This window comes from Alexandromys fortis, unplaced genomic scaffold, assembly GCF_014885135.2.
Source record: "Alexandromys fortis isolate MF-2015 unplaced genomic scaffold, M_Fortis_MF-2015_v1.1 scaffold_143, whole genome shotgun sequence".
In the NCBI taxonomy this organism is placed as follows: domain Eukaryota; kingdom Metazoa; phylum Chordata; class Mammalia; order Rodentia; family Cricetidae; genus Alexandromys; species Alexandromys fortis.
In genome coordinates, this window is record NW_026068044.1 from 1,162,928 (window position 1) to 1,177,885 (window position 14,958).

General features: G+C 38.5%; 1 protein-coding gene across 5 annotated transcripts in view; it reads right to left on the reverse strand.

The window, feature by feature from the left end:
* Dlgap1 (DLG associated protein 1) overlaps positions 1–14,958 on the reverse strand; it is a 672,355-nt gene that overhangs the window by 566,776 nt on the left and 90,621 nt on the right. For all 5 annotated transcript variants that reach the window (XM_050166170.1, XM_050166171.1, XM_050166169.1 and 2 more), the window contains exon 2: positions 6,804–6,964. The gene's annotated coding sequence lies outside the window, so the exon portion shown is untranslated. The remainder of the gene's footprint in view (positions 1–6,803; positions 6,965–14,958) is intronic.

A 14,958-nucleotide genomic window follows, 5' to 3' on the forward strand; every position in this document is an offset into this window, starting at 1 on the left:
ATAAAAAGTAAAAAGAAGAAAGTGAGCTCAAAATAAGGATCCATGGTACTACTTCCTGAGGACACGATGTGACCAGCTGCCATCTTGCTTTCCCACCGTAATCAATCCATTTATAATCCAATAAATCCACCTTTGCTTAAATTCCTTTTTGTTGTGTGTCTTGTTTATTTTGATGGAAATGAGGAAAGCAATTTACATTTATCTCTGGGTGGGCAATTTGAAAAGTCCACAGAAATTACACCTTGGCAGCCCTTGAGCTGCAAAAGTTGGGTAGAAAGACGGAGAAGAGAGAACTTAACACAAAATCAAAGAGACAGCATGTGGACCACAGAGATGTTTAGTCAATGAGACTATGGGCTGGTAAATATCTTATAAAGATTCTTCAATTGTTATACCAAGGGGGCTATGCTGCTCCGAAGAAAATGATCTTACAATACCAAATATTCTTTTGCAGTAGAGCAGAGTCAATGGATAATCTAAACGTAATATCTTTTCCTTTGTTTTATATTGCATGGTAATACCAATAGTTGATCTGAACAAAGCAGCTTAAATGAACAATCGCAGTGATTTCTTTTACTTTTTACTCTCAGATCAGAAACGTCTACAGGTTAATATATAATCTAAAACACATTACCATCATGGTATGTACAAAGACAGAAAGTGATACCTTGGTATATGACAAACTGAGAGGCCAACTGCTACCTACATTATAGTTCATAGAATTGAAAACTATTGCAAAGGCAATGATAAGGATCATTGATTACTGATTGCACTGGGTGGTAGTTTTTTTCTAATTAGTCATGATTGACATTTAGTTTCTAAACAGTTTGTTAGAATGAATGATTCTTAGAGTGGCAGAGTTTAAATATTTTTTTATTTAATTTTTTTCCATTTTTATATACCAACCCCAGTTCTTCCTCCTTCCTCTCCTTGTGTACCATCTACTCCTCAGAGGGTGTAATGCCCCTCCTAGGGATCAACAAAGTCTGGCATACTAACTGGGAGGAGGACACGAGGGAGAGGATGGGAGAAGAGTTTAAATATTACCCTAGGAAATGCATACTTATATTGTCTTTGCAATAGTTTTCAATTCTATGAGCTATAACAGTTGAAAGTTAACAGACGTAGACCTAAGACATAGTTAGGAAAACCTGAAATGTTTGAGTGAAATTGTCTGCTGTTCTGACACTACAGCATCTCCTCGACTTCCCAGGCGGGATGGAAAGCAATCCCCATGCTGTACTTTGTGTCATTCTTCCTATGGTATCTTTTACCAGTGGTCATATTGATGTCTATCCTGTCAAACTTTCTCTTTGTTTTTATACAGTCCTTAAAATTATGTGTGTTTGAAAACCAATATAGTTAAAAATAGTTGAAAACTTCATAGTTTTTGTCATTCTATTGAACTTCTTAAGATAACAGACAGTGACCAGGAACAAAAAAAAAATCAATTTCTTCACTGTGTCTAGCAGCTATTGTGAAGTCCAGCAGTTTCAGTGTATCCTCATTACATGAGAATAACAATCACAGAATTACCTGGATTTGAAATGTAAAACATTGCCTGTGAGTATTCATTACAACAGTGGCTTGCTAAGTGAACCTTGAATGTGCATCAGATGATACTTATCCATCACCCACTCAAAATCTTATTTATTGAGTGCCTATTATTCCCAAGGACTGCGGCTGGTACCAAAAATACCAAGATAGCAGATCAGAGAGGATCTCTCTGGAAATTCACAAGGAAACTGTAAACTAACGTTTGCATCATTTAAAATGATAGTATGACAGACAGGGCAGAAGTTAAATGAATGAGATGTTAAATAATCCTAGATCAAGTAGATCAACACTTCTTAATACAAGGAAAGAGAATAATTTTATAGATTATTATGCAAATGTACTATTTCCCAGATAGTCCCTCTTGCCTCATATTATACATCACTAAGGCACTGATTAAGACATTTATTGTATATAAATAGCCTCAAGTAGGAAGCACTTTGAAAATATCTTACCTACTTGCATATTTAAGATTTCTGTGACAATAGCCCATAACACATGCTCACCGTGTGCTTGTCCAACATATGCATACTGAGTATCCAACTCAAAGACAAAGCATGCATTTAACATTCTGCAGACTAATGGAGGTTAACAACTGCTATCTACTCTGATGAGAAACTGCTAGGATATTAGTAAGGTATTGTCCGAGGGTCATCTAGGGTGAGTGGGGATCTAATCTAATGAATGGACTTATCCTTTAATGAATGAGAGATAACCGGAAAGTGCAAGACAGGTTTAAGTTGAAGGAAGTAGAACACTGAGATGTGTTATTGAAAGACCTGTCTTGACCTCACCTGCTCCTGTAGTTACCGTTTTCTCTGTTTCTACTGTCCTCTGCCACATTCTTTTGGCCATGTTCAACTAGGAAACTGTGTGCCAAGCAAATATTTCTCATGTAAGTTGCTTTGCTCAAGTGACACAAAACACTGAATAATTTAGATTTATCTAATGAGGAACATAACAATGTGTTGTACTGATTTGGGACAATGCTCTTGTACACTGTAAAGATTTGCCATTTGTATTAGTTTAATAAAATGCTGAGAGTCCAGTATCCAGGCAGGAAGTATACACAGAGCCACCAGACTAGGATTCTGAGAAGAGGAAAGCCAGAGACACAGTTGCAAACCAGAAACAGAGGAAGCAAGCTGAGAATGGTTCATTGAGAAAAGGTACCAAGACATGTGGCTAAATATAGATAAGAATTATGGGTTAATTTAAGTTGTAAGAGCTAGTCAGTAATAAGTCTGAGCAATAGGCCAAACAGTTTATAATTAATATAAGCCTCTGTATGTTTATTTGGGACTGAATGGCTGTAGGACTGGGAGAGACAGAAACTTCCATTTATAGAAAAGCCTGGAATTTAGGCTCAAATAAGACTGGGTTTTGACCACAGCCCATAAATTACCATCTACTTAATTGGCCTTAATAATTCAGGAACAAGTTTTCACTTATATTTAAATATTCCCTTCTGGCAATAAAATAATATCATTCATGCAGGAAAAACTAGTAGCTCGTCAGTTCTGTATAACTTTGGTTTTGGTTTTTGTCAATAGAAATCATTCTTTATGTCACTCCACCATGTAGCAGGAGGGGAAGAAGAACTGGAGGTCAGTGTACACAAGGCAAGATACTCTGTTGTCCTGGAATAGGAAAGAGGGTCCTATAGTCATTGTTTAGATATGGACCGCTGTCTGCTAATTACTATGATAAAGCAAGATGTGTTGAGAACTTAGGGGCTCAGGTAAAGAGAGTTGGCCTCCTGGAAGAAAAGGCGTTCTCCCCATCTGCCATAGGGCTATCTAAACATGTATGCGATGAAGAATCACTGAAGACTAAAATGCTACCAAGATATCTCTACTCCGTGGGCTTCAGTGGACACAACAGTTCAAGTAAAAGAAATCTTCCCACAGAGGTCTTCAGAATGTTAGGGGCACTGTAGCAAAATTCCTTGCCTTGCTGGTACCTGACAATTAACAATCCCTACTCTGGGTGGGAGTCTAGAACGGACTATAGTTCTCGAAACTTCAAGATCACTTACCATAATTAAACACAATGCTGTTTCCTAATATAACACAAACTATATTTATCAGATTTACTAAAATCACAGACTTTAACAAAATTATTTTTGTTTAAAATTCCACTGACATAAGCCAGGCACACATCTGTAATCATAGGACTTTGAAGGCAGAAGTAGTTGGACCTCTCTGGGTTCAAAGTCAGCCTGTGTACACAGTGAGTCTAGGGTCAGCTATAGATTCATAAAACAAAAACAACAAAACAAAAACAACAAAAAACATTTCCCACTCCCAGCCCCATCCTACAAAACTTCACAGGTACCAAAGTCATGGTTTCTAAAGCTTCAAGACTCAGCAAGTCAACATGGACTTAATATTTAGCATTAAAATATTGAAAGTCAAAACTAAGATTCACTCTGATGAAACAAGTTATGTAATGAGGCCAAACCATTGACCACCAGACAGAAGAGGCATGCAGCCTCGAAAACAAACAATAACTATGTATGACGTAGAATCCACAGAAAATGCTTCTCCTTGGAATTCTGTAAAAGGTTTGATAGCTCTTCATACTTGTACCTTTAACAAGAATCCCCACGCAGTACTGATAATAGCAACATGCACATGGATTATTCTGACAGAATCTTAAAATTCAAAAAGATGTTGCCAGACAAAATCATTTTATTCAATAAGGAATTGTAGCGATTTTAAGGAGAAAATGATTCTAATGTTCAGACATGGTTAGAAAGTGAATTCATTGGGGCTTGAAGGAAGTTTAGTGTTAGGGCTTTCGCTTTGCGCAACGTTTTTGGAAAATGACTATTTTTTCTTAATGAGGGGTGAGGACTACACTTATTTTTGGGTTTAAGGACTCATATTTAGAATGCAATTATGGATTCTAGTTATGATTTAGTAAAGTGGCAGCTGTAGGCTCTCCACTGTGATCCCTGACTTCACTAGCCATGGGTGGTTTGCTACTTGTCTACTACCAGGTACAGTTCTCTTCTTGATTACGTCTTAAATCATAAACCAAATCAGTGTTGACATTAAGGGTAGAATAGAGAGCCAGATTCTAAAAGTACAAAACCACATAGACAAAACTGAGTGCCAAGTTAGACCAATAGAGGAGGGGTGGTGGACTGTGGTGGAACATGCCTACTGAATGTTTGTCTTATGACCTTGAAGGTGGAGTCAGTGTCTGGAAATGCTAAATAAAAAAAGGGCTGGAAAAAAATCTGCTGTTTTGGAATCAAAGTATAAAGGTGACTTTTAGAAAAAAAAATCAATGTTTTATAATTTCCCTTGGAAGTGGTAACATTTGGAAAGCTTATAAGTAGTTTTCCATGGAGATGATTTAGCAGCATCACAGATGAGATTTTTGCTTAAACACCCTGCACTCAGGGCCTAAATGACGATGTTTCCAAAGCTAAATTAAAAACATTTTGAGACGCTTGTTTTCGGTTTGACAAATTAAAGGCCAGCAGCACCTGCTGGGCAATGGTGGCACCCCGGAAATGTGAGACACCATCTGCAATGAGAGCCTCCAGAACCAGAACCAAGTAGACCAAGCACATCGGCAACCACAGCAAAGGCAGCTGAGCATGTATTAAAGCATAATTATGATCATGACGACGGCAATATTCACGGTGCCTACCCGGCATTTGACAACACTGCGGCATGCCCTGTGGATTGTAGCATTTATTGTTGATGGTAATGTGGGTAAATAGTCTATTGTTCTTGTTTCAAAGACAAGGGCATTTAGAAAAGTCAGATACTCTGCTCAAGAAATCGAGAGGGTAGAAGTGACAAAATGACGATAAACTTGAAACTACAGTCATCTTCAGACACATCTTCATCAGATTTAAGACTTCAGATTTACCCTTGAGAACTCTAGCAATGTGTTCCAACCGGGAGGGCTGTGTGAGAGTAAGGAAAACGCAACATAAGAAAGCTTTCAGATGAGAAGTCCTCACAGAAAAAAAATTGCATTGAGATCAAGATCAGTTAGCCTAAAAACATCAATTCAAATATTTGTACATTGGCTTCGTAAAATAATGCCTACTTATTGAACACTCATTGAGTAACAGACCTAGTATGAGACTCTATTTATGAATTAGTTTGTTTGATTTTCAATTTTCAAAACAACCCATAAGTCATGCCTAGAAGGTACCAAGGTCATAAATCAAATTATAATCTTTACTCTGACTCTAGACTATTCTCAGTCACTGTATTGTGAACAATGGCATTTACGCACCTTCAAACTCCAAGATCCTAGGCCTTTCTTACTAGTACATTTTGAGGAAATAAGTTCCTTGCTATCATCAAAAATATAGAAAAAGTTGCTGGACACTGCAGATAAATGTGGACCTTAGGAGATTGTCTCCATTCACACAGTCAGTTACTTCCTGATTTATGTCTTCGAGGCACTGATTTAGATCCAAAGTCTCAGATATGAGAGGTGAAGAATAACCTGTGTGCATGAGAAGGGACCCCTTTGTGTGGCTTCCATGTCCCAAGGTCTGTCCACCCACTGGTTTCATGCTGTGAGCCATCAATGGGTTTCATCCCCAGGCTTCTGTTCTCAGGAAGCCGCTCGGTGTCTAGAAGATGGAGAGCTATCTTTATTCAGCTTTATCTTCTCCTCAGGAATCCCGCAGGAATGACTCCTGCTCTACCATCTGGTTCCACCTCAGTCTTTTCCCAGCCCCGCCTCACTTATACTTAGCCCTGATAGGAATATCTGGCAATTTTATGTATTATAACACAGTATGCCAAAGCTGAAGAAAGAGGCTTGAGAATAAATTACAGATACGAGCAATACAATGAGGAAAACCCAGGTAGGAAAAACAATTTGCATAGAGGTAATTACAACACACACATTTTCATCATAGCCAATTTTAAAGAAATTGCTTCCTCATTTTACAGCTATTAGTTTTACAGAGGTAAAACCAACATAGTCTGTGGCAATTATAGGTTTCATGAAACTGAAACACGTTTTTACAGGGAAGAACGCCTGATAGGAAGCTCTACCAACAATAAATGTTAGCTCTGTTACTTTATGCACAACAACACTTTCAAATAGATGAGCATCTGCTTGGCTACTGATGAAGATATCAATCAAGGCATCAATGATTTCTATCTGATGGATCTTTCCAATCAGCAAAAAAAAAAAAAAAAGTAGAAATCTTACAGAACATACCATGACATTAAATAGCAAAGGTATTTTTACCCTCTTACCAGTCTTGTTGAGACTAAAGATGTCCACTCTAGAAGAACCCTGTTAATTTCGGAGGATAGCCGAGCAAACTGGACGTGTGCTGGTCTTCTGAAGAAAGTGTCCCAGGAAAAGGTATGAACTGTTGTCACTAGAAGTGGTCCAGCAGTACCACTCACTGTTTCTGAAACAGAGAAGGTGGTAAAGAAAAGTAAGAATGGGAATCTGCTCACAGAGTCTCACAGTTATTCTTTCAACATAATCTGTACACATTTATTCACACACTGGCAACTCAGCTTACGGTTGTTATTCTTTACACTATTTCTTTAATTTTTGAGATTATAATATAATCAATCATTTATGTCTTCTGTTTCCTCACTCCAAACTCTCCCCTATATTCTTCCTTGCTCTGCTTCAAATCGATGGCTTCTTTTTTCTTTGTTGTCAGATGCACATATGCATTTCTGTATATATTCCTAAATATAACTTGCTCGTTCTGTATACTGTTAGTCACAAAATGATCAAACTGCAGAGTTGCAGGGCCTAGTCCTAACGGATACATCTATGAAACAGCTCCTGTTTCTTATCTTTTAACAAACAGGCTAGGTCAGCCAACAGTGTTGTGTGTTTTACACGCTAATTAAAAATAAAGTATCAATAACGCCGAAGGCTGTGGTAATAATCTTATACACTGAGAATATTTGCCACTGTATGGTTTGATGAAGAAACTGACTGCCCAACAGCTGAACAGGATAAAGCTAGGTGGGAAAGTCAAACTGAGAACGTCGGATAGGAGACAAGAAGAGTCTGGAGGTGCCAGCCAGCTGCTCAGCAAGCAAGATGTGTAGGAATGAAACAACAAGCCCCAAGCCGTGTGAAAACACACAGATCACAGATTAATAGAAATGGGTAAAGTGTAAGTGTTAGCCAATGGTAAGCCTGAGCTACCAGCCAACCATTTATAATTCATATTCAGACTCTGAGTCGGTTTTGAATAAAAAGTGCAATTATCCAACAAGAGGAGAATAATGTGGATTGGAAGTAAAGAGTGGGATCTCTGAGTCACGGTCAGGGTTCCAATCACTTTGTGACAATCAATCCCGCATATTTGACCTCTTTGGGAAAACTCTATATTCTATGGAGACACCTGTGGAACAACAAAATTAAGTTCCCCTAAGTCAAGCTCTTTAAAGTATTCAATGAATACTTATTATACTTTCTGTCTCTGTGTGTGTGTGTGTCTTTCCCTCTCTCTGTATCTCTTTCTCTCTGTCTCATCTCTGTCTCTGTCCGTCTCTCTCTCTCCTGCTGTTGCTGAAAACTTACAATGGAGAAGGAGAGGTGATGTGATGCACTGATCATACAATATGACGCCTTTGGCTGGTGATCTTTAGAAATCATCTCAGTACTCATAGAGATGAGGTGTCTTCATTTCTGTTTTACAAATAAAGAAACGATGAACCACCAAGTTTAGAACGTGCCAAAGTCAGATGACAAGAAAAGAGTGGATCTGGGGCTTCAACCATGCCTGTCAGACTTTCAAGGTCCATGCTATATCTGGTCTCTTTCTTGGCTCTATTCCTCTACACCACCTACTTTTTACATTGTTTCTTGTTTGGTTGGTTGGTTGGCTTTTGTTGCTATTGTTGTTTGTTTGTTGTTGTTCTTTTGGTTTGGGATAGTTTAGTTTTATTTTGTTTAGAAACAGGATTTGGCTAAGGAACGTTAGCTAATATTGAACTTGTAACTGCCCATCCCCCACTTCCAGCGATGGGATTCCACAGTCCCCAGCTATAGAGTCTTCCACACTTGCAAGAAATACAGTAAAATTTTTAAAAGGTAAGCTATTTTCCACAAAAAAAAAATTGCTTGATCCAAACATATTGCCTTATTTCTCTCAATAAATATTCTATAGGGTGAATGAAATGTCTAAAGTAAAAAATCGTATTTCCAGTTAAATAAAAAAGAATGCATACAGGAAGAAATTGAAGACAAAGATAGGAAATAACAAAAGTAAATCAGAAAAACAAAACCCAAAAGTCAATACTCTAGTTGTTTAAAAAGTAACTGTAACAAAATAAGGAAGACATAAAACTGACCAGGAAAAATAAAAAAGGCAAATCTATATAAAAATGAAAAATTACAAAGGAACTAACTACTGAAAAATGAAATGAAATAAAGTAAAAGTATGAGAGACCACTCTAGGGGCATACATGCACACATGTTTAAAAACCTACATAAAAATGAACAATTTTCAAGAGAAATGCAGACAAATTGAATTGGTAAGCAAATGATAGATATCTCTACATATGGCTGACATAAATCAGGAAACAACAATATGACTTCAAATATTAAAATAATCAATACAATAACACATAACATAAAGTTCAGAAATTCACAAATAATATGAGCCTTGCATTATAACTAGTCACACTTAGAAATCTAAGAACGGAGCTAAACTAAGGAATTTTCAGAAACATTACTGTGATCACATAGATTTAATAATAAGAAATGTTCATACAGACTGTACTCCAGCTAAATATTTTCATAGTGGTATGAAATTTTACGTATGAGGATTCTTTGTGCAGCATTTGAGGGCTGTGCGATTGATTAAATATATTGATGACAAAGGAGAGAGTTTCTCAGTCTGAACAAAGTAGTTATGAAAAGGGATCAAACGCTTTGATGTAAGACATACCGTGCTCCAGGAAAATGCCAAAGACTTCTGGAATAAACGCAAAACACTTTACAATAGAGGGATAGGCAAAGAATTCGGAAATGAACACCAGTAGCCCAAAAATAATAAAAAGAATTACCAAATGGAATTGCACGGGAAACAACTGGGAGAGTGAAAAGAACACCTACAGAATGCGAGAAGCTTTGTGGCTACCAGACATTTGATACTGAATTAATATTTAGAATCTATAGCTCTTTTAGTACTCAAGTACCCGAACCCCCAAACACCCAACCAACAAATTGGCAAATCAACTGGATAGTTCTTAAAAAGAAGTACATATGACCAGTATGTATATTTTTAAAAAAAATGCTCAACACATTTAACCACCCTGAAAACTCAAGTCAAAAGTACATTCACATTCTACCTTGCCCTGTCAGAATTACTATCATCAAGAACAAAGAATAAATGCTGGTAAATATATGGGGGGAAGAAACTTTATACATTGCCATTGGAATGTTAATATAGCCATTGTAAAAAGTCAGTAAGAAATATCCTCCAAAATTAAAAAAAAAGAATTAAAAAAACTATTGTATGATACAACTACTCCACTATTTGATGTGGGATTCCCCTCGTTATGCTGTGAATTCCATTGGTTAATAAAGAAGCTGCTTTGGGCCTATGCCAGGCAGAATAGAGCTAGGCAGGGTAAACTAAGCTGAATGCCGGAAGAAAGAAGGCAGAGTAGAATTCACATGGAAAAAGCATAGGAAGAACCATAAGAAAGGAATTTTGATAGAAACATTATCAATTGTTTTGAAGGCAAGAATCAGTTCTGAGTGTTAAAAGTAGTGAGGAAAAAAAAATCATGGAAAAAGTGGAAAAATAGGATATTAGATAATCCCAGGCAGCCTTCCCACAAGACACTTAGTAGCCAATAGAGTATAAGCATGAAAATGACATACACCACAGCAACCAAGTGAGCAACTGGCCATCACAAGCCTCAGCCTCCTGGGTGAGCTCAAACCTCCTGGGATTTCAGACTCAGAATGAACAGCCTGCGTTTAGTCAGAAAGGAAAACTTTACAAAGCAATTGAGGGACAGTCTCCTAAGCAACTGGCCATCATTCTTACAAAGCATCGACGTTACGAAGGCAAAGGTCTGGGGGAATTCTCTAAGTCAAAACAATGATGGAGCCACGAGAATGAATGAAAAACATGAGCCAGCCAAGAAACACAAGTATATCATGGTTGCAACATTTGAAGCAGGTTATAAATAACATCAATATTCATGATTTTATAATATCAGCATTACGTAAGGGGTTGACATTTGGTGAAGGTGCTAAGTTTGTGGAAATTGTGTCATTTTAAAAGTTACTTTATAGATCTTAAAAGTAAATGCAATCACATTTCTATTGCATAATTATAAAATGTCAAACTTTTTTGAGGATATCTAATCCAATTACCAATCAGTTAGTTTGAAGTCTCTTAAATGAAACTCATTCTAAAATTTTTCTGTAGAGTCCCACTTTTCTGTGGATCATATTCAGTCCCCTTGGGGACTGCACAGTCTACTGTAGAAAATGTCAATCAATCACTGAAGAATTAATGTAGTCCCAGTACCACTTTCAACCAACAGAATGTAGAGTGTTCAGAGTTCTTGTGACTCTCTTTCTCCCCCAAAGGACATGTAAGACAGTATCTAAACATGGAACAATATCAAACTATGAATTCCTTAGTTTTGAAAGGTAGGACCACATCTAGGGCAAGAAGGAAACAAAAATCTGCAATAATTTTCATGGGAATTCATCTTTAAAAATTGCAATTTGGTTGTTCAAATGTGTTGCAGTTGGCTACAATGTCTACTTATTTATGACTGTGCACACAGAGGGTCGATTAAAGATCACAGAACCAAACAAAGGTGTCACAGTGTGACTGCACACGCACATTTCCCTCCAACATTAGCAGCACTGGGTGACACACATGCATATCTGACCACAACACCGCGGAGAATTCTCCTCTGGACTAGAGCCTACCCATGCAATAAATAAAGTTTTTTAGTACCACTGACTTTAACTGCTGTCATTACAAATTCTTCAAATTATAGGTTCGATCGAATGACTGCATCATTAGAATACGGGGAGCAGTAAGCCATTATTTCACTAGTTAACATCCTTCAGGAGACATTGAAACGAATGTAGGCCACTCTGTAGAAATAGTGACGACTGAAATCACAGCCTTCACACAGGCTGAAGGCAGCGCAATCAAATGTGCTCCATCATTTTAGGCATTTAGCAAGACTGCAGACGTTACTGCAAGCCTTCCGTAGAGCAGAGGGCAGGAAGACTGTATCGGGTCATGGGAAGAAAGCCCTAACGTCTCAGGCATTGACCAGCTCAGCTTTGAGGACTCCATGGCGGTGATGTAATCGCCAGAGAGGAATATTAGCAAAAATTACATAAACCTCTCTTCACCAGTTGTCAGCTTGTATACTGTAGATTAAGCTCTGCCACAGGCTTCTAGTGGTTGGCAACTCACGCTGTGGAAAATGTCACAGGGCCTTGCAAGCCCACTAGCTGTGCTCCATAGAGCAGAAAATTAAGCCTGGCATATTTGGGGGAGGAGTCTTCTGGCTTGTAAGAATTTATAAAAATAGCCATATGGAAAGAACCCAGGGTCACATTTGTAAGTTTTTAATAGTTTCGCCATAAATAATTTTGTCACACATGTTAAAGTCTTACCTCATTCTGTCTCAGAGCCTAGATAATGTTTACTTGCGATAATTCATTTCCTCTTCTAATTATGAAGATATGTAAAGAGGACAATAAAATATTTTTACATTTATGGCACATCAAAATATGCTGAGGAAAGTCAGCATCAGCAATTGCATTCTGCCCTCAATTACTTGGTTATTTTGCTTCCGATAATCATTTATCAAAGTATTAGAGTTTCATCATGAATTAATTAGATTCACTGCACAAAGGCAATACCACAAATGAAATCATGAATCTAAGTAACACCAGATTGAAGTTTATTGCTTATTTTATGTGTTTAGTTTGAATTATGCTTAGCCTTCAAACAAATACTTTCTGTAGTAAGACATTTGCTTAGGCATTTTTTAAACATTTAAATGCATTTTTTTCTCCCATTACAGCAACATACAGCTTTGTCAGGAGGGCTACACCTTATTTGTGAATATGGACCAGAACCGTGGTGTTGAAATGTTCGACAGATTGGGTCCATTAGAGCAAATGGCACATTGTTGTTCCTAGAAATGTTCGCCCAGTTTAGGGAACAGCACCAAGCTATTTATTTTGAGTCAGTGATTTCATCAAAATAAGGTTATGTCTCCCTATCCCATTCCTCTTTTCTTACTTTACTTTGGCTGCTGTTTGGTGAACCTTAGGGTCCAGAGTAGAATGACTTAGCTAGAGTCTGTCATGGTAGGCGAGGAGTGAGGCAAACAGAGAGTAAGCAGGTTCTCAGAAGGGGAGCTCAAAACGTTCACAAGCTAACAGTTCCGTGAGTCCCCTCAACAGCCAGTCACCGCTCCACTATAAAGGAAGGAGAGGGTCAGCTTAGGGCTTGCAGGTCAAAGATGAACCGATAACGGCTTCAAACTGGCTGCAAAACCAGAGTAAATTGATTAACACAATGCTTTCTGGGATTAAAGTTAACGAAACCAAAACGGTAAATCCCTAGCAATCGAGATTGTTGCTCTTTTCAAAGACTGAAGGAACAAGACTGAAGGGTAAAGTCATGTTAGTGAATCCAGTAAGTTATCTCTTTAACACTAACGAGCTTTTGGCCACACAGAATACACTGACTACAAAGTTAAAGTGTACAGTAATAGACTCTGATTAATAATTTTTTCTTGTTGGCCCAAGCAGGCAGAGGACGGTTGTCACTCCAGAGGCTCCCATTATTCTGGGTAGAATACTTTTTTTTTTAATGATCAATTCAATAAAAGGCTCAACAAATAAAGCCCTGAGGCAAGTGGTTCTCTCTCCTGGCTTTTCCCTTTGTCCTTTCTTGCAAGGCACAGACAGTACTCCTGCTCTGAACTCTGCTTTCATTAAAAAATTTCCTTAACCTTTTCAATGTTTTCCATTTGGCTCTTTGTCTAGGAAGATGCTTCAGGAAAGGTCTTTCTAAACTTAGGCTGAGTCCTCAGCCCAAGAACGGAGGCGATTTCCTGTGACGGTTCTATTAGCAGTGTAGAAAGGCCCACTTTTAATACCCGTGCAAAGAATTCCTGACTTCAGAGACCCACACATACACACACACACAAACACCCCTTCCTTTTCCACCTTACCCTTCTCGCGCTTCTGAAAGCTCAACCCTGATTCTCTTCGCCATGATCTGAAGGGGCAACCTCTGCCTCCCCAAAGTCCTATTGATCACACTTATATATAGCCTTTGCTTAGTACCTGCTCTGTGAATGTCACTGCTTTGTTTGCAGTGAGGCAGCCCCATGCTCCTTGATTGTTTGTCTTATCTAATAGCCTCTGTTCTATGACATTTCCCCCTCTTAGTCATCTAACTGCTCCCGACATCTTGCCTATTCCATAAGCTCTTCCATTTAAAGGAGGAAAAGCTGGCCCCAAGTGTTAGCACACACAGCTCTGTCCTCACTGTTCCCTGAGTTGCTTAGAACACATACTCTCAAACAGTGTTTCATGGAAAGTGCTTGGACTTCATTCCTGTCTGACTGTTTTTCTGATGATGACTTTTCTCTTTGTGACTGTGCATTACTCTTGTCCATGCAGGTGAGAAGTCCTTGGGGCACAGGTCGTTTATGAGATCCTGACCGTCCTACAATTAAGCTCTAACACCTACTGAGGGCATGATGAGCAACCAGATTGTCGGTGCACCTCGCGTTCTTTCAAAAAGTCTGCTGGACAGAACTGAGTGTCAGAAGTACATAAGCCTGCCAGTCACTGCATGCAAGACAGCAAGCAGTCCCTGGAGCTAGCGTTCTTACTATCTGCAATGTCTCTGCTTTAACCCATCCCGCAGACGGGGAGTTGAAAGCAGAGAAGATGCATGCCTCCACCCACAGAACACACAGCTGCTTACATCACACTCTACTCTGTCTTGTTCTTCCTTTCTCTAAAGGTCCCACGAGAGAAGCTGGGCTCTTTATAAAGGCTTCCCACTGATTAGGTCAGCCAGCCAGCCACAGATCCTTAAGGACCACTCTGCTTAAGTTGACCTGTATAAAACTGCAATCGCCTCTGAGGCTGAGCCCTGCCGTAAGCAAAACAAACTGTAGCTAAGGCACCTCCTGGCTCCCAAGAGGAGGCAACTCCATGTGGCCAGCAGCTTCTTTGGTTTTCTCCAGTGTAGGTTAAGTACTGCTTCCTGGTATGAAACCCTCTGTGGCCTTTTGTATCTGGGTTACATTTTTTTCTTATTAAAAAAAATTGGCTTACAAAAACAAAATGTGTTTTCTGAAAAAGAATTTTTATTCTAAAAATGTGGAAATCTTGAAAGACTACAAG